The 27,020-nt window shown below is 40.7% G+C and overlaps 1 protein-coding gene across 8 annotated transcripts in view; it reads right to left on the reverse strand.

Moving 5' to 3' along the window:
• slc8a2b (solute carrier family 8 member 2b) overlaps positions 1-27,020 on the reverse strand; it is a 206,255-nt gene that overhangs the window by 77,828 nt on the left and 101,407 nt on the right. For 5 of the 8 annotated variants that reach the window (XM_085429462.1, XM_085429456.1, XM_085429457.1 and 2 more), the window contains one exon: positions 12,729-12,754. The exons of the other annotated variants lie outside the window; for them this stretch is intronic. The gene's annotated coding sequence lies outside the window, so the exon portion shown is untranslated. The remainder of the gene's footprint in view (positions 1-12,728; positions 12,755-27,020) is intronic. 8 annotated transcript variants of the gene reach the window in all.

The raw sequence follows: 27,020 nt of genomic DNA on the forward strand, positions 1-27,020 counted from the left end.
ACTGTGCATTGAGCTGTTAAAAATGCGAACGTTGAAACCAAAATAATGATCGAATCCAGTATCCACACTCTTCCTCTCATTCTTTACCTGCTGCTGGCCCAGACAGTATGCATGCGAGATATTCGTTTTGATGGGGTTAAGTGTTCATTAATCTAGTGCTCCAGAAAAAAGAGCCAGTGACACTTCTGGGTAATAACGCTGAGGGTTGCATCGATTTAAACAAATGAGGCCGTTTGTTTAAAACTGAACCGCAATCTGATCTTTCTCAGGTAATTTGCTTGTAATTCAACACACATATTCAGTCTAGGTGTTTGGTAAAAGTCACAGAAGCATGAAGCTTTTGAGTTTGTTTAAATCTCGGCACATGTCTACTTGTAATTAAATTCAGTCTAAACACACAGAGGTATTGACCTGCAGCACTTCATGACCTTATCTTCACATCGTTTCTTGCCACCTTATTACTGCGCAGCTCCGTCCTACTCTGTTCATCGCGAGCAGCTCGTTTACAGATGATAAATGTGACGTGCATGTGGATGATAGTCATTGCGTTTGCATTTGATATGACTGGATTTTAGCCTCATTAGGATCAGACACGACCAACTGCTTGGTGGTGTTTCTACTTTTAATAATTAGATTTCTTTATAGAAAATTTGATAGTATAACTATGACTACTTTGATGGCAGTGTTGTGGTGCCCAGAGACGGCATCTGTGACCAGAATGGAAAAATATATTTTATAAACTCTGGACATTTTTTAGCTTTTATGAAGGACCTGTGCCCAGTACTGAAGAAGAAAGCAATATTCACCATTGTTAGATGTTAGTTATTGTTCATTGTCTCACTCAGTTACATTTTGAAGCACGCTGACATAATGAAGACATTAATCATTAAAATATCTCACTATAATAAATTAATTTTCCTTATCTTTAGTTATTAAAATAATGGGACACTGCAGTCAAACGTTCCTCGAGGATTCAGAAGAGTTCATTGCATTTGCGATCTGTCTCTGCACACCAGCAGGGTCTAGTCAACCCTATAAAACTTCCATAAAGACAAAATAGATGTTTTCTTGGTCTCCTTGTTTTTTGTTTAAACGATATTTGTGATGTTACTGAACACAAAAACTCAGCAGAAAAGTGTAAACACTGCAATGTCCCCAGGTGTAATGCAGGAAAAGTCGTTTTCATATTTTTCCTCCCTCATGTGCAGCACATGGCAGGATATCCTCTACTTCAAATGCATCTGTGCAACTGGAACTATTCTGTGACCTTGAGCTGAATGGGCTGCCTGGATGGGGCATGCACCAAACACCACGCCCACTCGCTAGCTGTGAATCCAAAGGACACATGCTAACATCACACAGACTTCATAATAATGGCAGGTTGGAAATGCAGGTTCACACACATTTCAGGTGTGAAATTGGCTTCCGAGATGCAAATCTGATTCTGACCCTGATTCTGCTTCAGTTTTGTAGCTGCTAATTCAGTCAAACTTACACTGAAGGAAAAAACATTGTCTCACCTTAGATTCAGATTGTTGTACAGCCGTTTGCATGAATCGGGAGTGATTCTACAGCACGAGCACCTCGCTGTCGCTATAAAATCTGACCCATTGTCCTCTGGGACAGAGCAACACACAGTGAGGGACAAATAACAAAGAGAGCCTCACAAACGTGCTCTCTTTTCCAATCTCTCCCTCTTCTTCACACACAGAAACTCTTATTAGCTGCGACTGAGGCTGAATAACACAGCAAATTGGTCTCTCAACAATCATTTTCTCTATGTCTGCTGAGGCTTGTTGGCTAGAAGGAGACAATCAGTGTCATCTCACATTACAGAGATACACAAAAGGTGAATGTCATCAAATCCAAAGCCCCCCCTTAAAAAAAACACAGACTTTAAAATGCAAAAAAAAAGTGTTTGTGGCTCTAAAACAGCTTCAAGACTTTGGCGAGAGCGTGACTGAAAATCCCAATAAAGAAATGTTTGATAGGCCAAAGCTTCAGAATCCACTGACAGCACACAGAGGAAAAAACAGCTCTATAAAGACGGGAGCCCGAAATTTGTCATGTTTACTTCGACTACTTTAAAGTCTTTCTGTTGCTCACGTGTCGCGTCAGTGCTCTTATAATAAAAATAGATACATCCCAATCCTATATCGCTCTTTATCTTTGCTATTTTTAGTGCTTCAGTGTTCAGTTTTTTATCTCCTGTTTCTTTTTATATTAATGTCTTGTTACTGTGTAAAACACTCTGTTGTGCATTTACACTGTATTTAGTTCTAAGATGTAAAAAAAAAAAAGTGTGGAAAACCACAGTTTCCCCGAGCAGTTCAAAAGCCACAGATGAGGACAATGTGGAGATACATTAGTGAGTATGGAATGGGTAACTAACTCTGAAGGCTCTATTAATACTGAATATTTAAAGGTTCTGGAGTAACATACACTGCTAACAAGGCATTTATTATTTTGGCAAGATAATGCCAAACCACATTTTGTACATAACCCACGAGCTTGTCTCCACAGTGAGAATCCAAGTGCTGCACTTCAGTCATCAGTTTGACATTAAATACGTTAAAAAACAAAAATATGGTCGAGGAAAGCCAGAATTATTCATCAGCAAAAATCTGGTATTAAGCAGGAACACCGCAGAAAACATGTCCTTTTGACTTCTACAGCAAACACAGTGCCCAAACACTGTTAATAAAAGCAGAGGTAAGACACCACAGTTGGAGACAAATGTAAGTTTACGTAAGAAAAAACAGTAACACTCTTGGACACCATAATTTGTTTCAAATCATTGCACTTTCCCTTTTGTTTACATTGTGATCTCATCGTGAAAGTGTCGTACGAAGTGAAGGTTTCCCATGCAGAATGCAGTAAAACACAACAGACTGATTTTCACCTCCAGCAGCATCTGAGGTCCATCTGTCTGTCAAACCTGAAGTACTGAATTTTTTAAAAGGGGGATATGCACGTCCGGCTCTTCATTATGTCCTTTGTGAGATAATTATTTGCTGTTTTAACTGTTTACTTTGTTTCCAGCATCACAGAAATTAAGCTCACCGTTTGTAACACTGATAAAATCGATCATTTAGTTCTTCAGCCCATGATTTGTTCAGTTCTCCTCAAAAGCTTCGAACTAAGACAGCAAGCCATCTGCTTGAGATGTATAAACTCATTTTCAGTGCACAGCAGGTCATTCAAAACAAGAGCAGCAGCTGCATGAATACAGTGTAAAAGCAGATCAATGGATAAACTGAGGCTTGAAAATAAAATAAGAATTAAAAACAGTGAAAGAAGAGCAGAAAAAATGCTGCTTGGTGTGCATGTCTGCTCACAGGATTATACTTTATTGTATTTAAAAGACAGTTTTAGTCCTGAGGGTGTGGACAAGCAGCTCCACAGTCGGAGGATTACAACTGTGAGTGTGTGTGTGTGTGTGTGTGTGTGTGTGTGTGTGTGTGTGTGTGTGTGTGTGTGTGTGTGTGTTGGTTGTGAGTACATTTGTTTCTCTGTGTGCATCTGCAGGGTTATACTGTAGTTGGCGGCTACAGGGCATAAAGCTTTCCCTTCCTCTTTCTCTGCTCCTTTTATGTCTCACATTTCCCAAGTTTCCAGCTCAACTCCTTATTTGCTTTCCAGGTAGTTGTGCACATGTGCGAGTTCAGAATATATGCCACGTTAGAAACTATAGAGAATAAAAGATTTATGACCATTTAAATGTCAAAGCTGTTCTTTTTAAAAATGTACTGCAGGCAGCCATTTGCAGTGAAACGTGCTCCAGCTCCACTGAGCTGCTGCAGCTGACAGTTTCTGAGAGCAGTTTCTGTTATAATCCTGCCTTAAATGGTCACTGAGCACAAAGCCTGCAGCAACTCGGTATGAATGGAGTTCAGTCCACAGAGAAAAATCTTCCCCCAAAAAACGCCCCAATAAAACAACAACAATGACAAAAAGACAGTAAATATGGATTTGAGGCTACATCTGTTCTACTGCCCCAGATTAAAGTATCCTGCCTGACAGGACGCTCAGAGGCTCTTCAGTTTTCTGCACAGGCAGAAAGATTTCAGTTCATGTGAAGGAGGAGGAAAATGGTGGAGCAGTAGGGCGATACAGATTTTGAGGAGCGGCGATATAAACATTACTTTTATTTTTATTGCTGAAAAAAACAAGAGCGTGATGATAAAGTGCAACTGCATGCAGCACAGAAACACTGCTAACACAACTCCAGCTCTTTGTGAGCATCTGCACGGACAGCATGCTAACACAAAACTAGCCAACAACCCAGAGTGATGATGAAGCGCGATGAGTCAGTGCTGACCACAGCTCAGCAGAGCCTGAACTTCAACAGGTAACAAACTGATGAGCAGTCAGGCAGAAGTCTCTACATCTACCTGCTCATGTTTCAGAGGTGATCACTTTGAAGTGTCTTTGAACTGGTTTCCAACTTTATTTTGTTCATTAATAGCCAAAAACAGAAGATCGTATGTGTGTCCCCATTAGGACAGAGATCTGCGTTGGTGTGTGGGACTGTAGCTTAAGGTTCATATTGTTAACTACTAATTATGAGACAATGTGTATTAGTCAAGTTGTTGCTTCATCATGTCTAAGTCAGCTTTGTTGTAACTCAGGCCCACAGTAAATATGTTGGTCTCTCAGTTATTGAGCAGGACATATGAAACACGGGGCTTCTTTACATATATATGCAACATTTTAACCATAGTGATTTCGATAAAATGTGACAATCATTCTGCAAGACTAAAAGACAATTTACGTGACAGCAGTTGGTGAGCTGATGATTTCTCTCCAGATGACTTATTTTTTATTCTGGTGTGCTGCCCAAATCACTGTTTTCCTCTGGCAAAAAAGCAAAAATGTAATTTAACACAATGCTGATTAAAGAAGGGACAGAAGAGGCAGCTCTCCTGTGATGGAAAAAAAGGGTATCCCTCTAGATTTAAATTACAATAGGGCCACGAGGTTCACAGAGAAATGGAGGCTAATTGTGAGTGTAATTAGTCTTGTGATGAGGGTGAATAATGACCCACATGCACTCACTAGATTGCATTTAAATCACTGACCAGCACAGGTAATGTTAATCCTCTGATTTCCTTTCAGAAATAAATCCACAGTCTAAAAGGGTTTAAGAAATCTCTGCTGCTCCTCAATAAAGCTGATTCAAAATGAACAGCTGAACTCTTCAAGAATTAAATGCATAGCGATTACAGCAGGTAGCAGAGGCAAACAGCAGGTTAACAGTCTGGTTTGGTGTCACAATATGAGCAGCTGATCTGATCTGATGCATTTTTAAAAAAACGCAAAGCACAGTTAAAAAGTTTGTGACCTTCCTGAAGAGCTGGAGGTGTTCAGCCTGCAGCTCTTTATCTAAAAGTTCGTAGGAACTGCAAAAGATGAAAAAATGTTAGAGTGCTGAAAAATCCTCGGCATTAGTTGCTTTTCTAATAACAGACTGCAGCTGGCTCCACGCACTGTTACAAACTCTTGCTTTACATTAAAAGCCACCTTACTTTTTCTAGCTGAGCACTTGAATGTGAAGAAGCAGTCTGATAAACTGTTTGCTTCAACGGCCACTTAACCTCCCGAGACCCTCCGATGCTGTGTGAACATAGTCCACAGTGATAAAAGACTAACTGGCATCAATGAGATAAAAATTTCAGCACATAATTTCCCTGTGATTCATCCACTCTTAGACAGGCTATCCGGTTCCACTGCAGGGATAATAGTAAGACCAGTACACTGAAAACTGTTTAGTGACACAAAATGTCAAAATTGGGGTTTATTGGACGAAAACTAAAAGTTTTGAAAAAGCCCTAAAAGTAATATAACATTCTGGGGTTGCGACTGATTTGCTGCCCAGCCTGCCGATCACAAACCAAAGAGCTATAATTATACCTGTGAACATGACTGATGGAGACTTACCAGCAGAGCGGCAGAGGCCAAACAGCTGCAGCTCCTCAGCTCTAAAAGATGCCTGCTGGTCACAATAATAGAGACGTGAGAAGCATCTAAATATCGATCCTCTCTTCTTTTAAACTCGTCTCTTACTTGTCTCTAGAGGCATCCTGTCCATATAACGTGTGTCTGTTCGTGCTGACTAAAGCCCACAGGTCAAATTAATCACAGACCTCAATTTACACCCGGATTCACCTCAGCAGCTGTTTATTGTGCCTGCGAACCTCTATGTGAGTCAATTCCACCTTGGCTTTCATCAGAACCATTTCATTTGTCTCAGCAGTCTCGACCTAGACCCAGAAGCTCAAAGTCCAAGCTTTGGATTTACCTCCATCAGATATTTTCAGACATCTAAAGCTTATAGCACTATCCATTTTTCACTGAACATGTCCAGAGAACTGTGTGAATGCGCAGTAAAAGTATCGTTCTGAAATAAAGTTTATTAACAGATAAGCACTCAGGGATAAGGGCAGGGATAGCTCAGTAGGTAGAGTGGTGGCCCCATGATCGGAAGGTCGGGGGTTCGATTCCCCTGAACAGCTACCCTGAGGTACCCCTGAGCAAGGTACCGTTCCTACACACTGCTCCCCGGGTGCCCAGTGGCTGCCCACTGCTTCACTGAGTGAATGGGTTAAATGCAGAGAGGGATTTTCCCCACGGGGACCAATAAAGTACATTTTCTTCATATCAGTCTCACTCTGGGTTCTGACAGTTGTGTGTTAGCATCTTGTCTGCTGTTGTTGCTGTTCTTGTTTTTCGGAACCAGAGGTGTATTTAGACCAGAGGGTTGAATGCTAAATCATCAGTTAGAAAACTGGCTGCAAAGCTGGACTCTAACAGTGCAGTACCTACAGTGGGGCAAAAAAGTATTTAGTCAGCCACCGATTGTGCAAGTTCCCCCACTTAAAATGATGACAGAGGTCAGTAATTTGCACCAGAGGTACACTTCAACTGTGAGAGACAGAATGTGAAAAAAAAATCCATGAATTCACATGGTAGGATTTGTAAAGAATTTATTCGTAAATCAGGGTGGAAAATAAGTATTTGGTCACCTCAAACAAGGAAAATCTCTGGCTCTCACAGACCTGTAACGTCTTCTGTAAGACGCTTTTCTGTCCCCCACTCGTTACCTGTATGAATGGCACCTGTTTGAACTCATCATCTGTATAAAAGACACCTGTCCACAGCCTCAAACAGTCAGACTCCAAACTCCGCCATGGCCAAGACCAAAGAGCTTTCGAAGGACACCAGGAAAAGTATTGTAGACCTGCACCAGACTGGGAAGAGTGAATCTACAATAGGCAAGCAGCTTGGTGTGAAAAAATCAACTGTGGGAGCAATCATCAGAAAATGGAAGACATACAAGACCACTGATAATCTCCCACGATCTGGGGCTCCACGCAAGATCTCATCCCGTGGGGTCAAAATGATCATGAGAACGGTGAGCAAAGATCCCAGAACCACACGGGGGGACCTGGTGAATGACCTGCAGAGAGCTGGGACCAAAGTAACAAAGGTCACCATCAGTAACACACTACAACGGCAGGGAATCAAATCCCGCAGTGCCAGACATGTTCCGCTGCTGAAGCCAGTGCATGTCCAGGCCCGTCTGAAGTTTGCCAGAGAGCACATGGATGATACAGCAGAGGATTGGGAGAATGTCATGTGGTCAGATGAAACCAAAGTAGAACTTTTTGGTATAAACTCAACTCGTCGTGTGTGGAGGACGAAGAATACTGAGTTGCATCCCAAGAACACCATACCTACTGTGAAGCATGGGGGTGGAAACATCATGCTATGGGGCTGTTTTTCTGCCAAGGGGACAGGACGACTGATCCGTGTTAAGGACAGAATGAATGGGGCCATGTATCGTGAGATTTTGAGCCAAAACCTCCTTCCATCAGTGAGAACTTTGAAGATGAAACGAGGCTGGGTCTTCCAACATGACAATGATCCAAAACACACCGCCCGGGCAACAAAGGAGTGGCTCCGTAAGAAGCATTTGAAAGTCCTGGAGTGGCCTAGCCAGTCTCCAGACCTCAACCCCATAGAAAATCTGTGGCGGGAGTTGAAAGTCCGTGTTGCTCGGCAGCAGCCCCAAAACATCACTGCTCTCGAGAAGATCTGCATGGAGGAATGGGCCAAAATACCAGCTACTGTGTGTGCAAACCTGGTAAAGACCTATAGTAAACGTTTGACCTCTGTTATTGCCAACAAAGGTTATGTTACAAAGTATTGAGTTGTATTTTTGTTATTGACCAAATACTTATTTTCCACCCTGATTTACGAATAAATTCTTTACAAATCCTACCATGTGGATTCATGGATTTTTTTTTCACATTCTGTCTCTCACAGTTGAAGTGTACCTCTGGTGCAAATTACTGACCTCTGTCATCATTTTAGGTGGGGGAACTTGCACAATCGGTGGCTGACTAAATACTTTTTTGCCCCACTGTATATCATTATCTGCTAATTATTGCTAATTAGCAGAAAAAAACCCACCGAAAAACGACTCCACCCAGCTCACAGGAGACACGCACGCACTTCCAAATTCAAGTGTTATAAAATTATTTCACACCCTGCACAGTTTTATGAACAATGAATTGAAATTTAAAACTTATTTTCTTTGATCATAGGTGGTGTGTATCATTAAAATCTGCCAGAGGAATTTAGTTCTTACTGTCGATTTCTTTCAGCGATGTTGAATCTGTCCACTTTGCTCACTTTTTACTAACAGAATCACACGAGATCAGAAAGGGATTAATTATACCAACTGAAAGACACAACCCCACACACACCCTCCCCATGGTGCCCTGCATTGTTCAGACTGTATGAAGAAGCTTCACCTCATAAATTATTTTACAACCAAAATGGTAGAAGGAGGGAATCCCAATACAATATAACAGCTTTGCAGTCTGAAAAATTATTCTGCATCGTATCCAGAGAGACGTTTTGTTTTGAGTCTTAACACCTGTACAAGCAAAGCCGCATGAATAATTTAGATACACAACTCTACTGGATAGACTCCACAGTTAATACCAGCTAAAGGGAATAATGACGTTTCCAGAATTTTAATGTGCAGTTGTTCCTGACGACTAACAAGAGATGACAGGAGAAGGAAGGAAATCGTTTTTATTTTATTTCACTGTACATTCTTTTGTTGAGGTCCTTGATTAGCGGTTAGCTTTGGAAAAAACAAAAGAAAAGGAAAAAAAACTGGCTTACAAAGACATTACATGCTTTCAGCTCCTCTCTTCTTCCTTCTCTGCACCATTGCTTCCTCTCCTGTCCTGAAGTTCACAAAGGGCAGAGGTTATGTTTCAGGACAGGCTCGTCTGTTTCACCTAACGCCTTCTTTTCTACCATCCATCACATTTCTGAGTTCTTGAACTCTATGAATTCTTTTGTTTCCATTTGTTATGGTAACATTATCAAAGATGATTAACTTTCAAAAGAGACAAAATTTTAACCAATTCTTTAGACTCTGGTGTTTCTGTGTCCTTAAGCAGTAAGAGCTCAGGTTGGAATAAGACATAATTCTCGTGAGAGAAAGGGAAGTAATGTCTTCTCTTCTATAGGAATATGGAATATGTTTCACTGCTTTGGCTTTTGTTTCATTTTCCATGCACATGGCTGACTTTATTAGGGTTTCTGATGAGAACTGTTAAGCTGACACAGATGATCATAAAAATTATTATTAAAACACATATTGGAGCCATATTTCAGATTGTAGTTGCTCAGCCTAAAGTATAAATGTGCTAGGGATAACCAGTAGCTGTGCATACAGATGTAAAGTGTAGAAGCAAGTTATGTACCCATTCGGTGGTTAACCGTTTTGATATTTATATGTATCTGAATGTCTGAATGTTTACACATGCACTTTCAAAGCAGTAATAAGTATGTGTTGAATCTACCTAGTTGGTTTTCCTGCATTTATCTGAGTGTAGGATTTCCTGGCTTCTGAGCGGCCAGTGAAGTATCACGAGGGCTGTACACAAGAAGGTGTGCAGAGAGTAAGTTATCCATCTCCATCTTGCTGTTTCTAATAGTTCTGTGAGATTCAGAACCACACAACGAACCCTCACGTTACACTCATACAATCTCTGTTGTTTTTGTTTACATTTATTTCATTTCATTTATATTTAATCGCTCATTTTGGATACAATTGTTCAGTCTTATTGTTCAGTCTGAACAATAAGCACTGCACTTTAAACTCACCTGCAGGAAAAGTGCTGCACGATAAATGTGGACTGATTAAATTACCACTGCTTTAAAAAAACAGTTACTCATTTTTAATGTCGCAATAAAGTATGTTGTAGGTGATAAGCTGCTATGGCAACGCTGCTGTTTATGGCCACAAATATGATGCAGATGTTCCAGCATCTGTTTATGCAGCATGTTATCTGGTGTAATTATGTAACAATACATTTTAGTGGATAATCTGTGCACAGCTCCAGTGTTTGTAACTTCTGCTGTCCAAGCATGTCTGAAAGTGAAAGTCTTTGAATTTGAACATTGCATAACCTGAATTCAACATCGGAATGAAGATATTCAATTGAGCAACTCATATACACACGCACACAAATAAATAATGTATAAGGATACTCTTTAACTTGACAGGGGTAAATAAAGAGACATGACGAGTCTGGGTGGCAGAAAAGATGAAGAAATGAGAGGGGGAAGTAGAGAAACAAAAGATGAGAGCAGAGACATTAAAGAGTGAGACAGGGAGAGGAGTGCACTATCTAATATGGCAATAATGGAAAAAAATGATACGTATATTGGCAGAGTCAGGGTTACCATGGTGTGTGGGTGTGTGTCTGTGGGTGTGTGCGCACGCGCTCAGGGTGGTGGTTCATTTGGACACCTTAATTGAGTGTTCTGCAGTTTCCCTCTGGGTTCCTGTCACCTTGACCTGAGCTCAGAGCTCCATCAGCAAATTCTGAACGAGATGATCTCCATTAATACAGACATGCAGTAAATGTGTGTGGCAGATATTTCAATTACACCCAACACCCACGCACATACAAAGAGCAGAGTAAAAGATTGTCTTACACACACACACACACACACACACACACACACACACACACACACACACACACACACACACACACACAACAAGAGCAACGTGATCCAAAGACACACACATGCATACAAGCACAGTAATGACCCCCACACAGCACCCATTCATCACTTGGTTGGGTCGCTGCGGGATACAACTAATGAGGCATCATAGTGGCTGTTACCCAGATTGCATTGCATTAGCCCTTCAAGGCTTCACGCTATTTGGCCATTCATTGACACGCGTGGAACTGAGTGCTTTTGTGCAAAAAGTGCAGCAAGTCACTCACTGCTGTTTGTGTATGGTGTGTGTGCGTTTTCTATACAATGAATGGTAAAATTTAAACAGAGTATAAATCAATAAAAAAAATGTAAGTGTGGAGTCACTGAATATCTCACAGAGCTGCAGATTTTTATGCGTCTTTTGTGTCTCATGGCTGATTTCTGCTTGAGTTGAGCCTAAGTGGTCGAAGCCGTTGCCAGCGTTCATCTCTGTGCTTTACATTATGGTTGTGTCCTGGTGTTTTACATGCAGATTACTTCTGTCCCTCAAGCTTGCTCTTTCTTTCGCACCCATTCCAATAGGTTTTTCAATTTTCCTGTAGGGATTTGTTGACATCTGCGAGTCCTCATTTTGAGGCTTTGATAATTATTTTTTTACACTGAGGCGATATTTATTATTTGCTTATCGATCCATTCAAAAACTGAGGGGAAAACGTAAACACATATTTTCAGCCTTCAATTTTCACTTCTAAAGTCTGTGAGTGGAAATATCTGGAGTTTGCTACACCGAGTTGAAACGGTGACAAACACAACCAGTTAGTATGAAAACCGGTTAAACTGGAACATGCAAATGCAAAGGCAGAATCAATGGTACTGAACAGGACATTCACAACAGATGTGCAGTTAACAGAGAGGTGTCTGTTAGGCTACATCATACAGTTTGTGATAAACTATTAAAATGATGAGAATAAGATCCAGTCTCACAGCAAAATATATAAGAGCTAAATTAGTTCTAAGTTAGGCACAAGCAAACTGATCTGGAAAAGCTGCCGTTAGAAGCTGAAAGCTCCACTGCTGCTCCCATCCCTTTGTAGCTGACAGTGGATCGCTATAGTGGTCAATCCAGGTTTGTTTTGCTTGTAATCACTGCAAGTCTATGAGATTTCATTGAGATGGTCAGTTATCAGCACAATCCTGCTAAAGCCTTCCTGTGTATACTCCGTTTAAGCCTCTGGGGGTAAAAGCCACTGTTCTGGAGCCTTTAGTGCATATAGATAACTGATAATTGTCCTCTTATAATCTAACTATGAATGCAGATTAAAAAAAAACAATAACAAGGACTTGTAGTTACTCAGACTACAAACAACAACTGGTGAAAAAACTCTTGACCTTTGCCTACAGATTACTGTACACACCACCGACTTGCAAGAAAAAAGAATGAATTAAGACCAACATCGTTATTGTAGATCTGGTCTAACCTTATGTGTGGTGCATCAGACTATTATTCACAAGGCAATAAAGCAAACGGTCTCAACAATGTCTTGAAAACAGCGAGTATTTCTCAACCATAAAACTCTGTAACTCTGCGACATGGTATAGATGAGGTGGACCAGCATCAAATGTCTGTCCCCATCACTGCAATTCCCAGGAGAAAGAGGAAGAAAAGGTGGGAAGGAGAGCAAACTCACCACTAGTCTCAGGTGGTCCTGGCAGGCTGCAGAGAACGAGAGAGAAAGAAAAGCAGATGAGTTTGCGTTCACTTTTGATGTTTTCGTGAACATTTTGCAGCAAAGACCTAAACATCGATGGCTAAAAGCATCTTAACAACTCTGCACACTCCCACAGGCGCGCACCAAAAACACAAAAGCATGAATAGACTTCCGTGGTAGACTTCCGCAGGCACAAGCATTCTCCACTGCAACCACTGAACATCCAGGGTATGGACATTGAGGCTGTGGACAGCTACAGGTACCTTGGTGTTCATCTGAACAACAGACTGGACTGGACTCATAACTCAGACGCCCTCTACAGGAAAGGGCAGAGCAGGCTGTACCTGCTGCGGAGACTCAGGTCGTTTGGGGTGGAGGGCCCACTCCTGAAGACCTTCTATGACTCTGTGGTGGCTTCTGCTATCTTTTATGGTGTGGTCTGCTGGGGCGGCAGCATCTCTGCTGGGGACAGGAAGAGACTGAACAGGGTGATCCGAAGGGCCAGCTCTGTTCTAGGATGCCCTCTGGACCCAGTGGAGGTGGTGAGTGACAGGAGAATGGCGGCTAAGCTGTCATCCCTGTTGGACAACGTCTCCCACCCCATGCAGCAGACTGTGACAGCACTGAGCAGCTCCTTCAGTGGGAGACTGCGGCACCCACGGTGTGGGACGGAGAGATTTCGCAGGTCTTTCCTCCCCACTGCTGTCAGACTCCACAACAAAGACTTTAACTGAACAAACACACACATCCACACATGTGCAATAACACTAAGTGCAATAATCTTTTCTGGCATCGTTGTATTTTTACTCAGTTGTATATAGCATTCGTATTCTATTTTTATCTTATTGTATATTTTTATTCTATTTTATTCTACTGTATATAGTATATTATTTTATTCTATTCTGTACAGTTGTGTACTGTATTTATTCTTATTGTATTCTAATTTTTGCGTCATAACTTTTGCACTGTCCACTTCCTGCTGTGACAAAACAAATTTCCCACGTGTGGGACTAATAAAGGTTATCTTATCTTATCTTATCTTATACGGAGTGCAGCATCCCACATCAGCTCAAGGACAGGAGGAGGGAGAGGGATTTACCACGAGAGACAGATGGAGGGAAAAATAAAGGGGGCATAGAGAGTGTTTAAGAAATAGGCAAGTAGTAATATAGGTCAGTCATGACATCTCATGTGTATAGGTGTCAGTTAATTAGGTGCATTATCATCTTCATGGATTATGAGCATAAACTTTAATACGCACACACTTCTGTGTGTGGTATGTGTGTGCAGTGTTTTTCTGCCACAGCAGCAGATGTTACAGGAGCAGAGGGACCAATGAAGAGACGCAGGGTGAGACAGATGTATCCCTGAACTGATACATTAGGTTGATTTTTCATATATTTTCAGTTTTGGTAAATCTGAGTCCTCCACTGCAGATTAAAAAAGAGATTGCTTGCTGACTGGGGTGAAGAAATCATTTTTAACTTGTGATAACATTCTGGTTTTAAGAGAGTTTTACTGTCCCACAGTGGCAAACAAACAGGTGTCTCCACCCTTAAGTTATGGTTGGATTTTCCTCATGCTGGTAAGATAGGATAGGACTCATGCTCAACAGTGTGAGTTTTACCAGGAAAAACATAGTCTAACCTTTTAAATCACCAAGTCACTCATAAAAGTGTTGCCATGGTTACAACAAAAAGTCCTTAAAATGTCATGCAGATAATCTCTCCTTATCTATCCATCCATCTTCTGTCACTTCCTGTTTGCAGAGGCAGCCTTCTAAGCAGAGAAGCTCAAATCTCCTTCACCCCAGCCACCTCCTCGACGGGAACACTGAGTGATTCTTAGTCCAGCTGAGAGACAGATCCTTACAGCGAGTCCTGGGTCTGCCTCCCTGTAGGACACATACCTCATCCAGGAGACATTCAGGAGGAATCCTAGTCAGATGCCCGAACCTCCTCAACTGACTCCCTTTGATGTGGAGGAGTCACGGCTCTACTGTGATTTCCTCCTTTATGGCTGAATCACTACAGGAGAGCCCAGACACCTTTTAGAGGAAACTAATTTCTGTCACACTAATTCTAATTCCCACATTTCACACTGAGCTGTGAACCACTTCAGTGGGAGCTGAAGGTTACCAGCTGATAAAGTCAGCCGAAGCACATCATCTACTGAAAGCAGAGGGGTGACCTTGCATACTTGGCTATGCATAGAAATTCTATCCACAAAAATCTGGAATGTGTCCGACGTGTTGATGGGATGAAAGACCAGGTCTCACTATAACTGTGCAGGGACCGAATGGCTCATGACAACAGACCAGATACCCTGCACCCCTGTAGCACTCCCGGTGGATCCCCAGAGGGTCCAAAACCATAAACCCTGGTTTGGCTGACACATTTTCCAATAGATAAATTCTAGAATCGCATTTCATAATAACAGATTTAATACATGGCTAAATGTATAAAATATATAAATGGATAAATAAATGGATATATGGATTAAGTAGCCTGACCACAGTTCCATTAAAATTCTGCTGGTGAAAATTCTGATGCTATAGATTATATTCACATAATTATTTTGCCTTTCTGAATAAAATTAAACACAGCTTCAAACCACAATGAATTATACCATGTAAACCCTTTAAAACTGGATTGACAGTGTTTACTCAGAAACACTAGTTTCTTTTGTCTTTCAGACATCTGTTAAGTCTGTTTTTATCTTCTTCTAATCTACTGTCATGTCTCTTCGTGGCAGTCACCCCCACCTGTACCTCCTTTGCACCTGCTGCATCACCCTTTGCTCACCTGATTCCACTGAAACCTCTCACCACTCCCTCTTTGCCAGGCTGACTTTGTGCTTTTAGTTCTCTCAGACTCTTTCCGCCTGCTCTGTTTGTTTGCCTCTATGGTTCTGGTAACTTTATACTCTAAGTAAAGCTTGTTTTTGTATCAAGATTGTGGGCTTTCTGAATTAAATTTGATTTCTTTTGTAGACGTGCATATTTAAAACAAAATGTGCTGCATCCTTTTTCCACTGAGAGGGAATAAAAAATCTTTAATATTTGCTTCTCATAGTGTTTTTTTAAACCTAAATTCAAATTCTCTGTACTTATGTGATGTATCAACTTAACACTGCATAACTGGCTGATGATGAGAGGATAAAATATAACATACCGAGGGTCTTATTGATCAAATATCTTAATATTTGAGAAAAGAGATCTTTTTAGGCTTTTTTTTGTTGTAGCCGGTCTAAAAATCTGAGGATCTGTCTGATTTGGGACACAATTAAAGACAGAGAGATTAAGCCCCACATCCTTCCTCCCACAGTCTTATCCTGTATTAAGAGGCAGATGGAGCTTTTTCTTTACTCTATCAATAGCTGTCTATCTGCTGAGAGGGGCGGCCGGTCTGAGATGGAAAGAAGGAGACGACTAACTGCTCTGCAAGTCAACACATGTGATGTAACTCAGCAGACCGAGAGGACAGACTACACGCTGAAAATCACACCTCTTTCCTGAGTTTGACCAGGTTTGAATGTACAATCAAAACACTTGATTGTGCTTGAAAACTAATTTAAACTTCATATTACATGACACAAACAAGACATCACGCAAACCAACCACCAAAGCAAAACCGGAAGGGAACAAACAACCAATAACTAACAGGGAACAGGAAAGAAGAAAAGCCAGAGAGATGATTCATGGAGGGAGTTAGTGTGACAGATGACGATGATTCAAACAATAGGGTGAGATAGTGGCAGATGATCTGTGGTGGCGATATCTAAAGGGAGCAGACAAAAGGAGAAAAAGATCTGAATCCAAAACTTAAAAACAACCCTTGGACCATGACATGTTTACATGGTGCATATAAAATGGTTTGTACAACCTGTAAAGGTGTTGAAGTTGTTGCTTTGATAAAGCTAAGCTCTCCACAGTCCTCAGGTGTGTTTTGTAGGTGTAATAAAGGAGCGGTAACCTTGCATGTGACACTCATAAAAATTAGATTTTCTCCTCGCTCTCTGCTCAGAGAACAGCTGATGTAAAGGTCTCGGCTAAAGGTCAACACTTTCGTTACTGATGCATTTCATCAGGAGAAAAGATGCCATAGTTCACCACTCCAAAAGATCTTCGGAGCTGTCTCTCTAATTACAGTGCTCTTTAAACCAGCATGGCTCTCTTTTTTCCCCTGTTACATGAGGTAAAGTGCAGTTATGCAGCACATCACCGCTCTTAGCTGCTGACCCATCTGACAGCATTTCTAAAGGTTGAGTCAAACATGTTGAAAATGAAAAAGCCTTTAAAGTGTACAGAACAATTCATTTTCTCCAGTCAGGTTTTTCCACAATGGGGATAATAAGGCCAGTCCGTACCTATTTGACTGTCATGGCAATGAGAACCCTTTGTTTCAGGGTGTCCCTTAATAAAGTGACGATAGGCTGAAGCAGCTTCAAACAGACTCAAGTGTTTTGTTTTTGTGTTACTGCAGAGAGCATGACACAGGGGATGAGGAGTATCAGAAAAAATAAAGTAATTTTCTCAAGTATTTTGTGCCACAATTCAACTGTGAGCAATCTCCTCACAAAAAAGTTTTAAAAATGGACAGATGTCTTGGTCAGACCCTTAATTTTGGTGAAAGTCCAACCAGTAAAACTGCGGTTTACTCACTGCTCACACTGTCTCAGAGATAAAAGGTGCAGGCATTTCCTTAATTGTGGCTGCTTTAAATACTGGAGCTTCAGACTTTCCAAACCAGCAGAGAGACTGTTCTCTATAAAATGGGATATAACATCCCCGGACCAACACTTTGAGTTTGATGGCCATGTATATAAACATATCCACTTAGCCTTGACCTGCCTAAGTGGATACACTCTTTATCCCTCTGACGTAAAAGGCCGTGAGGCGGGCAGGCAGCTTGGAAATCCAAGTTTGTGAATATGATAACTCAAGAACCAGGCGACGCAGGAGGTTCAAATTGATACCAAAGGTGTACGAAAGATTTTGGACGAATTTGAATCCAAGACATTGACCTTTAAGATCAGAGGTCAAGTTTTCTGACAATCTTGTGAATACTAGAACGTGAGAATAATGTGATGTAGGTCCCAAATGGTTGATTCTGTTCATCTGGTTGTAGCGTTTTCAGTGGGAGAACACTACATCCAGATAAACAGAATCAACCTTTTGGGGTTTATTTACCTGGATGATTGAGCATGCATCAAGCCAAGGTGATGCAGGATTTCTAAATTGATACCATAGGTTTATCTACTAGAAGGCTGAGGAGTAGCACTGGTAACCAGTAGTATTTTTTAGTGTCTCACAGTCTCCAGTCTTTGCATCTGTAATATCAGCTTAACAAACAGACTTTACACGAAGCAGAGATATCATGAATGTGCTGTGCAAACATGAGGAACATGTATGACATGTATGCATTATGAATGCAGATTTAATGAAGGGAAAGAAAGTACGTTTCATATTTCATGTATTTAAAGGTAAAGATCAACATTTCTGAACTGTTTTGACTTACTTTGTTTCAAATGCAGTTTGATATTTAACATATTTATTGCCATCAGCGTGCCAAAGTTGATGCCATTGGGCACAAACTCTATTATGCATCAGTAAAGAACATTGCAAGATGAGAATTAACTTTGTTAAGTCTTTATTATATAGTACACCATCTAAGAAAGGCTGTGAGTGGACAGTATGAATGCAAACTTAGTCCTCTGAAGTAGTCGTCAACATTTGGATTAATTGCTCAACCAGGTCGGTTATATTGAGACCTAGCTTGGCATATTTTTTAACCAAATTTTAAACTCTGGAGTCTCTCAGTGAGGGTTAGCAACAATGCTAACTGGGAAAACCACTTAGCATATTTCAGTCTAGCAGCTCTGAAGCTCAGCAATCCTTATATCTTTTTTTTTTTCATAAATGGAAATGTAAAAAATAAATGCTGACGTTTTACAAGAGGCAGTGTGGACCTGTGTTTGATATAGCTGTCAGGCACTAATAGAGTCATAATTTACACTCACGACTGTACTTTTGAAAAGCGCCAGGCTAACTGCTTCCTCGTTTCATTCCCAATGCCAAGCTTGGTTAGCCAACTGCTGGCAGCAGCAGCATCAATCTTCTAATCCAACTCTCCACAAGAGAGTCAAAAAGTGCATCAATCCCAAAAAACTTTTCTTAGCGGAAACATTCAGCTTTATAACCGAAACACAATTATTACATGAACTGTTTTAAAAAATTAAATCATGCTGCTCTTGCATGCAGTCATAATTGTTAACCTTCATCTATATTAGCAAGCAAGAAACCATCAAACCTTAATGAGAATTCACTTTATTCTCTAAATATGCAATTTATCTTTCTATATAAATGTCCGCCTTTCACCTAAACATTTTATTGCCACAATCTAAGAAGTTGGAAAAAACAGTCTCCTGGAGATTTTATTCAGGAGACTGTTTTTTCCTCGGGGGAGGAAGCCAAAGCTCTCATCAGCACATTTACAGGGAGCCAGGTCACTGATTTACTGATTAGAAACAGCTGCAGTCTCTGTAGTTTTGAGGAGAGATGATCCGCTTTCACATTTATGAAACGTTGGCAGCTGAATAAAGAACATTAAGTCTTCCAGTGAGGGGTAATCCATCAATATACTAGTACTGTGGCATGGCTGAAGCCTCCGAAACTATAATGACAGTGCAAAACTGAAAGCGTACAGAGACCTGCTGAGTCTTCAAAGATATTTTTGGTTCTAAGTAATTTGAATGAAATTTAAATAAGTGAATTAAAAAAAAACCCCAGAGAATAAATACAGTTGTTTACTTGGGGGAGATATAAAAAATTAATGAGAAATAAAACTTGAAGAGAGGAAAAATATCCAATACAAATGTAAAATCTGCAAAAGCTTTGTTTTATTTGTTCTTTCCTGTATTCAAGAGGATAGAGAACAGCTTTAGAAGCACAGATATCTGCTTTCAGTTCTAAAATGGTATGTCCAGGTGACGCGTCAATGAGAACGAATCAAACATTTCCTGCATCCTAATCCAACTTTTAAATTGGTGCCTTCATTTCAATGCAAATAGTTGCAGCAAAGACGTAGATGGATGTATAAAAGCGTTATGCACACCTGTTAAAGAGCTTAAAGAATTTCAGCTCATGGCAGGATATGTATGCATACATACTGTAAATTGTCATAATGCAACCGTTAAATGGATAAAGTATCTCCGTGAAAGCACCAAAGAGCTCTTGACACAATTTATTTGAAAACCTTCAGGCTGCAGGGTAAAGCACGGAGCGCTGCAGAGAAATGAAGGCTGCTCTCGCTGTTATGGTCCTGCACAGACGACGCAGCGCTGCAGCTCTGAGGCTTCTCATTTCTTCTATTCTGACAAGTCCATTGGCTGAGTCTCTTTATGAATTTGCTCGCCCTGCATCAGTCACAATGACCCCGGTTTGGCCCGTGGGTGCTAAATGTAAACAGCAATGACTCTGGTTGACACGAAGTGCTGAGAGTGAGTTCAAAGTGAGTGGAAGCCTTCAGAGATGAGTTCAGACACACTTTTGGTCCATCAATCACCAGCAGAGCAAAACATATCAGAAAAACGCCAAAACAAAACTCCAGGGACAGTGAGCAGCCACGAATAAAGACAAACTTACCAAAGCTCAAAAGGCAAACCCACAGAGGAACAAACTGCACATCTGAGTGAGAGTTACACATTCACAGCGTGGATATTCTCCACCAGTCTGGTGAATCAAGCTGGCAGCTTTCTGCTCTATACTGAAAGACTTACCACAGTTAAGCAGTCCAGATGGTCATGCATAAACAACAGATCCTGATTTTAACAAAATCAGGATCTGTTGTGATTATGGACAGAATTACAAGTGTTGTCTTGCTGATGAGGTGGGACGACAGTGAGGGAGAAAAATTCTCTCATTGTGTGCAGAAAAAACCTGCAGGAAACTAAACATCCAGATCCACCAGGATTTATCCTGTCAAAACCAGTCCATTCAACACAAGGAATCGACACGGTCAGTGAACACATCTAAAGAGTGCAGATTTTCCTGTAATGATGGAAACGCTACTGAGAGCCTGAGAACTGCATTCAGTAAAAACAAAAAATGATTTAAATCACCAACTTTATTAGAATTCCTCCCAAGACGGCCACAAATGTCTCTTAAAATAAAATAAAAAAACACTCTTTCTTCCTGGTAAAAGGTTTTTTTTTCCTTCCCACTGTCAGCAAACTGCTTGGTCACTGAGGGTCATCTGATTGTTTGGGTTTCCTCTGTATTATTGTAGGGTTTTTACCTTACAGTATTAAGCTGATTTGGCACTATATAAATAAAATCAAACTGAATTGAGTTAAATTAATTTGGACCACGTTCATCCATGTAGATTTTGAGATACTTCCTGGAAAAAAAAAGAAAACTTGTCCTTGTAGTTGTGAAAAGTTAGGAGATCACTAAGGATATAAGGTAATACCCCAAAGTATGAGACCATGAAGCTTGAATTTCGAGTTCCAATTTGTACCAGGGTTCCTATAATAGCTGCTGAGATATTTAAGTCTGGACCAAAGTGTTAGAAAGACAGAGTGACCTGACATTGCTATCCTCAGAGAAATGCTGCCACTGGTGCTGAAAATAAGCTGCACCCATTTAAAGACCCATTTAAAATCCTTGACACCAGATTCTGAAGAAGGATCTTTATAATTCTTGAATTGCCAACACGAGTGAAACACCAGGAGAAGAAAAGAGTGTCTTAAATATTTGATTTTCCCCCAAATTCAACAATGAAAGAAATTACTGAAAAAGACTGGAGCTTTGTTGTTACCCTGCCCTCTCTGCTCTTGCTCTTGACGAAGGCGGTCGCACTTTTCTCCTCCTCCTCTCCCTTAGCTTCCCTGCTTAGCCTCTTATGTCCTTGTCTAGTCTCATGTTTTTTGTATTACTTTTCCCTGGAACACTCTCTCACAGTCTGTTCTCTAAAACCTAAAAGAGGAATTATGGATTGGATCAACTGGTCTCTAAATGCAATTGACACCCCTTTTTCAACGAGAAGTTTGGGCTCGGGTGAGCCTGAGTGCTGAAGATATCTACCTATTCGGAACCATGGTAACAGGGTTCTGGCTGATCGGAGCTGGCTTGGCCCTGAATTATCGAAGAATTAAGGAAGCGGAACCGGCTGTTCAAACCCCCACAAGGCTGCCCGCTGGGATTGAAACGATGGGAAGAGGCGTGAGTTTCTCAAAACGGGCTAATTGAGTGCAGCACGGATAAGATCCTGGAGAGGCTACGGCTGCGGTGAATATTCAGAATAAGACCTCTGAGTGCAGACTGGATTACATCTTGGAAGGGCTCGCTCGGAATAACATCTCTGAGCGCAAATTGGATGACATCTCGGGGAGGCACACTATCGTGAGTTCTCAGAATCGGCTCTTTGAGCACAAGAATGACAACATCACAGAACGCAAGTATGGCAAAGCTCACAGCTCGCCAACGGGAGATTGAGAGACCAGTGTTGGACTGTAGAACTGCTTTGAAATTCATATGAGCTGTTCGCACTAAAGTAAAAAGCACCATCACTTCATGCGGATACCCTTTGGGCGCCAGCTGTGGTCGCAATGCTGGAGCCGAACAACAACACCCTGATAACGACTGTGTTTAGACTGTTCTTCCCACTCCATGCAAGGCCACCTGGGTTGGCTGGAAGACTGTTTGCTGTCCTCCCAGGAGCCCAGCATGAGTAGAGGTCTCTTTTTTTTCCTCTTGTACTTTCCCATTGTAGTGTATATTTCAGTGGTTTTTTTTCTGTAACGCTACCGATCTCCGACCTGTATCCCCATGTGATGTCTGTGTTGTGTGTGTTAGGTCGGGGGGGGGGTCCTATTTCACTGCAGGGCAACCTGCACGTGGCGAATAAAGCCTTGATTGTTTGATTGTTTGATTTGAATGTTTTAAGTCGGAAAATTTTACTTCTCTGACTTTACCACAGCTTAAGTGCAACAGAGCTCTTTTTAAAACCCCACTGCTCATCATTCATTCAGAGAATACTTGAACTTCATTAAACTAAAAAAGAGGAAACTTGGGATGTTTTTAATGGGTGTGCTTACTGCTGCACTTGTGGACTATAGGGAATCCAACAGCTGTAGAACATGCCCAACGTTGTGGTATTTAATATAGTGATATGCAACAGGTGTTTGGTACAGCTGCTATGAAACACATCTGGAGAGGATTTAAACTTTTCATTTTACTAATTTGGCTTCAGCAAAAACCTCTTTGCAGTAAAAAAAAAACAACGATCTGAACCACATCGAGACTGATAGCTGTCATCTGATAGTGATACTGATAGTGGAGATGACAAATCTTCAGCGGTGACATCATCATCAATCAGGTCAACAGGAGCAAAATCTCACAGGAATGTTTCCAAGATTTTGTTAATGACACCGAGACCTGAGGCTGCGTATTTAGCATTGCTGTTCCTAATAATCAAGTTTGGAAGTTTCAGAGTGCAACAGCCTGGTGTGTAAGCCTCAGACCTAATTTACAACTTTCTACAATTTAAGAAGCTCTCTGGTCTCTCATAATGGGATAATAATACGTTATTTGTTCTTCCTTGAGCTGAATATGTTGCCCAGCACTTCAGGAGTCTCTCATGCGTCCCTCCTCTCAGCCTCCACCAGATTTTCCAGTAAGTCTCAAAAATGTCCATCAGCCACCTGCCTCCTCTGTTGCACCAACGCCAGCATCTGCACTCCTTGCATTTGCTTACTATCTCCTACCTTCATCTGAGACTCAGCTCTCGATGTTGCCACTTTCTGTATCCAACCATCAGTAAAAACTAATTTCGCATTTTCACATTAAAAACAACAACAACTCTCTTCTGCCAAATTCTCTCTCCTCATTTCACAAACTGGCTCAAAGCCCCATGTCTGCTAACGTTCCCCAGTGAAGAATGACTGATAAGTGCTTCTGTCAAATGCAATCCAACATTATTATTGGATGTGAAACAGAAAAGCCCTTCAATGTCCAAAAACCTCTGTAACCTCTGCAGTTGTACTGCACTACACTTTAGGACGGCCGTCTGTAAGAAGCCGATTAGAAATGACACAAACTTCAACTCCCATTAGTCTTATCTACGCACCACACAAACACTTACATCAACATACAACATGCACAGTGCAAACCGGAAGCATTCCAACAATGCATGGAAAATGGAGCTTTAAAAAAGGGAAAGAGTTCTTCCTTTCAAAATAAAATCAGGTAGGCAATAGTTTTTGGATTAAAAAAAATAATACTCCAACTAAACTCCAGAAGCATCCACTCTCCGTGTACTCCTAATGCTCTCAATTTCTAATAATATATTGTAGTAAAGTTTATTTAGCCTCCTATTTATAGTCTTTTCTAAACTCCTCAAGCACAGTCACCACATGATTGACTTGTGACTAAACCGTTACTTGTTAGTTTATTAAATGATTTTTTTAAAACCTTCAATCTTAAGATTTAAATTTGTATGTTTACATTTTTGGTTTCAAAAAACTTGGTTCCTGTCTGCATCCTTCTTGGGACTACAAAAAAGCCTCTCTTTCATCTCTAAGAGCTCTAATTTCCTGTTAAGCAGGAAGCCAATTTTCCAAATCAGTGCCTCTGTAGACACTAAACGAACAAACTTGTAACAAAAACTGTTCGTTGGAGTGAAAGAGGTGAGGGCACAGACTATATCAGCACAGCTTTTCTGTGCTTTAAAAATCAGTAAGTGGAGAGGTACAAATAATACAGAACCTCTATGTGGACTTTAAAGCAGTTTCAGTCTATTTGTGTGCGAGCAGATTGACATATAGATCTTGCCTGATTGAAGGAGCTTAAGCAGCCAACACACTGAAGAGGTGATGGCAGCTCTCTGCAGACTCCACAACACGCTCAAGGTGCTGGCTTGGCTCAACTATGGTGCAGCTGAGAATGGTGTAAATCATACCCTGTGAAATTTAACACCTATGGGAGATTTTATAGTAATGTGACAGACTTGGAGAATGCATAGAAACGAGCACTGAAGCTGTTCTGAAAGCTCGAGGTGGAAAAACAAAGAGCTCAGCAATTAATCAACAGTACGACCTTTTAATCCTGATCCTTATCAAAGGAGACACTGATTTGTACTTAAAAGTCACTTGGCTTTTATGGCACACATGTGAGTTTCTGTAGCATTTCAGGAGTGAGGATCCAAATGTAGGACACAGGTAGTGTTATAGTATGAACACACGGGAACAAAGCCCGGTGAACATAAGCTGCACAACAGGCAACCTGACAAAGACAAGGGGGACAGTATATACACAGGGGACACAGAAATGGATAAGGGCAGAAGTGAAGAGAAATAACACAAGGACGAGTTTTGATGCATCGTAAACACTTCTTTCACACGCTGAAGTAAAATAAGAAGTAAAATTCAAATTCAAATTCTATTTGTCACGTACACAGTCATACACAGTACGATATGTAGTGAAATGCTTGGACAACTGCTCGTGACCTAAAGAAAAAAAACGGAAAAGGCTATGAATAAGATAGGAAATAAATATGAAAAATTAAAAAGGGTAAATTTAACTAGGGAGGAATAAAATATAAATTAAGGTTAAAAATGAAATAACTGTACAACACAAATTAGAATGAAGGGTAAATTTAACTGGGAAAGAATAAGAAAATATATAAATTAAAGTTGAAAATAAAATAACTGTACAACAAAATACACAATATAGAACTACACAAAAAACCATGGAAACTAATGGAGACAGGGGTAGAGAGTAGGCACGGGAAATTAAGGAAACTGCAAAGACAAAAATACCACGACTATGAGAACGACTAAGAGAGTGGAAAGAAATTACACAACATGGTTTTTGTTTGTGTACATTTTATGTATATTCTATCTGTAGACATGCACTTGACATTAAAGCTTAGAGTTTATTTTATGTTATTTTGCAGATCACTTAAGCTACAGCTTTTGGACCCCAGGAGGTCCCAAAACCACCCTTTGAGAACCACTTTTCTAAACATCCCAGTGTTAGTCGAGTCAGCGTGCTCACTTCACTGACTTTAAGTTACTATGTGCTCTCACTCTTCATGTTCTCACACTCACATCTTCTCCATCTTTAACTGATGTAACTGAAACATGAGGAGTAGGAAAAACAAGCCCTGATGTAAACTTTGACTTTAGCAAACACAAAACATAAAGAATGGAACAGCTTTCAGCCCCTTAATGTGACTAATGTCACATAATCTGCAGAGTAAATGCCAACAGCATTATTAGAGTTAGAGGAAAACACACTTTTTAAGCCTTTAAGAGGTCGTCTGAAACTACTGCAAACATTTGAATATCATTGTAGCTGTTTGCTTTTTGTTATGCAACATCATCATATAACAATGCAAAGCTGCTCACTCCTCAGCTGTCTACAATAATTCCTCCCAATCTTAAATTATACAATTTAATCTTCACGTCCTTCTCCTTCACTACGCAGGAATTACTGCGTGCTAAATCACTCGTTAGTCGTGACGTTGAGGAGTGAAGAGCTGGAGGCAAACGTCGCGCTACGATGAATTCACTCAGGGCGGGATGAGAGCGTAAACCCACATTTTTGATTCCAAGCAACGAGCAAGAACCTTTCTGCTCTGGAGACTAATTTCTTCCTTTTCACATTATTGCATCCAAACACTCCCACACTCTTCCTCTCCCTCATTTCCTCCTTATTGTGCTCAGCTTTAATCAGCCTCTTTCATGCTCTCGTCTAATTATTTGGTGTTTATGTATTCATACGATGTGTTTGCTTTTTACGCTCTCTGTTTTGACATCATAGTTGGAGACACAATGACCTCCTGTCCCTCTGTCCTGATTATGGTCCAGTTATTTATTATTTTTGCTTGACCTCTCTGTTGCCCATAATTACACGCTGCGGGTGTGACTTTGTACTGATGCTTTCTTCTTCTTTCACTGTTCAGCTCGAAACTACTCAAACTCTTGTCCCTTGATCTTCTTAGTTTGTTCTCTTCCTCTAATTTGTGTTGTTTCTAAAAGTTTGCATCCCTTCATTAAGCACGATAAATTTACTGTAGTAAAAAGATCAGTGGATTATGAAAGGTTCAGCTGGGAAGCATCAAATTCTTCATTTCTGCTACTTTAATCAAAACTTTAATAAACCCTCGAAATGAACTGGGAAAAATATTCGATCAGTCCTGTCCAGGAAGACTTTTACATTCAGATTTCTTCAGGGATTCCTTTTGATGTCATTTCCACAGGTTTATTG

The sequence above is a fragment of the Rhamphochromis longiceps genome, linkage group LG14 (genome assembly GCF_057381845.1).
Source record: "Rhamphochromis longiceps isolate RC_006_pf linkage group LG14, R_longiceps_female_GT1.1, whole genome shotgun sequence".
Taxonomy (NCBI): domain Eukaryota; kingdom Metazoa; phylum Chordata; class Actinopteri; order Cichliformes; family Cichlidae; genus Rhamphochromis; species Rhamphochromis longiceps.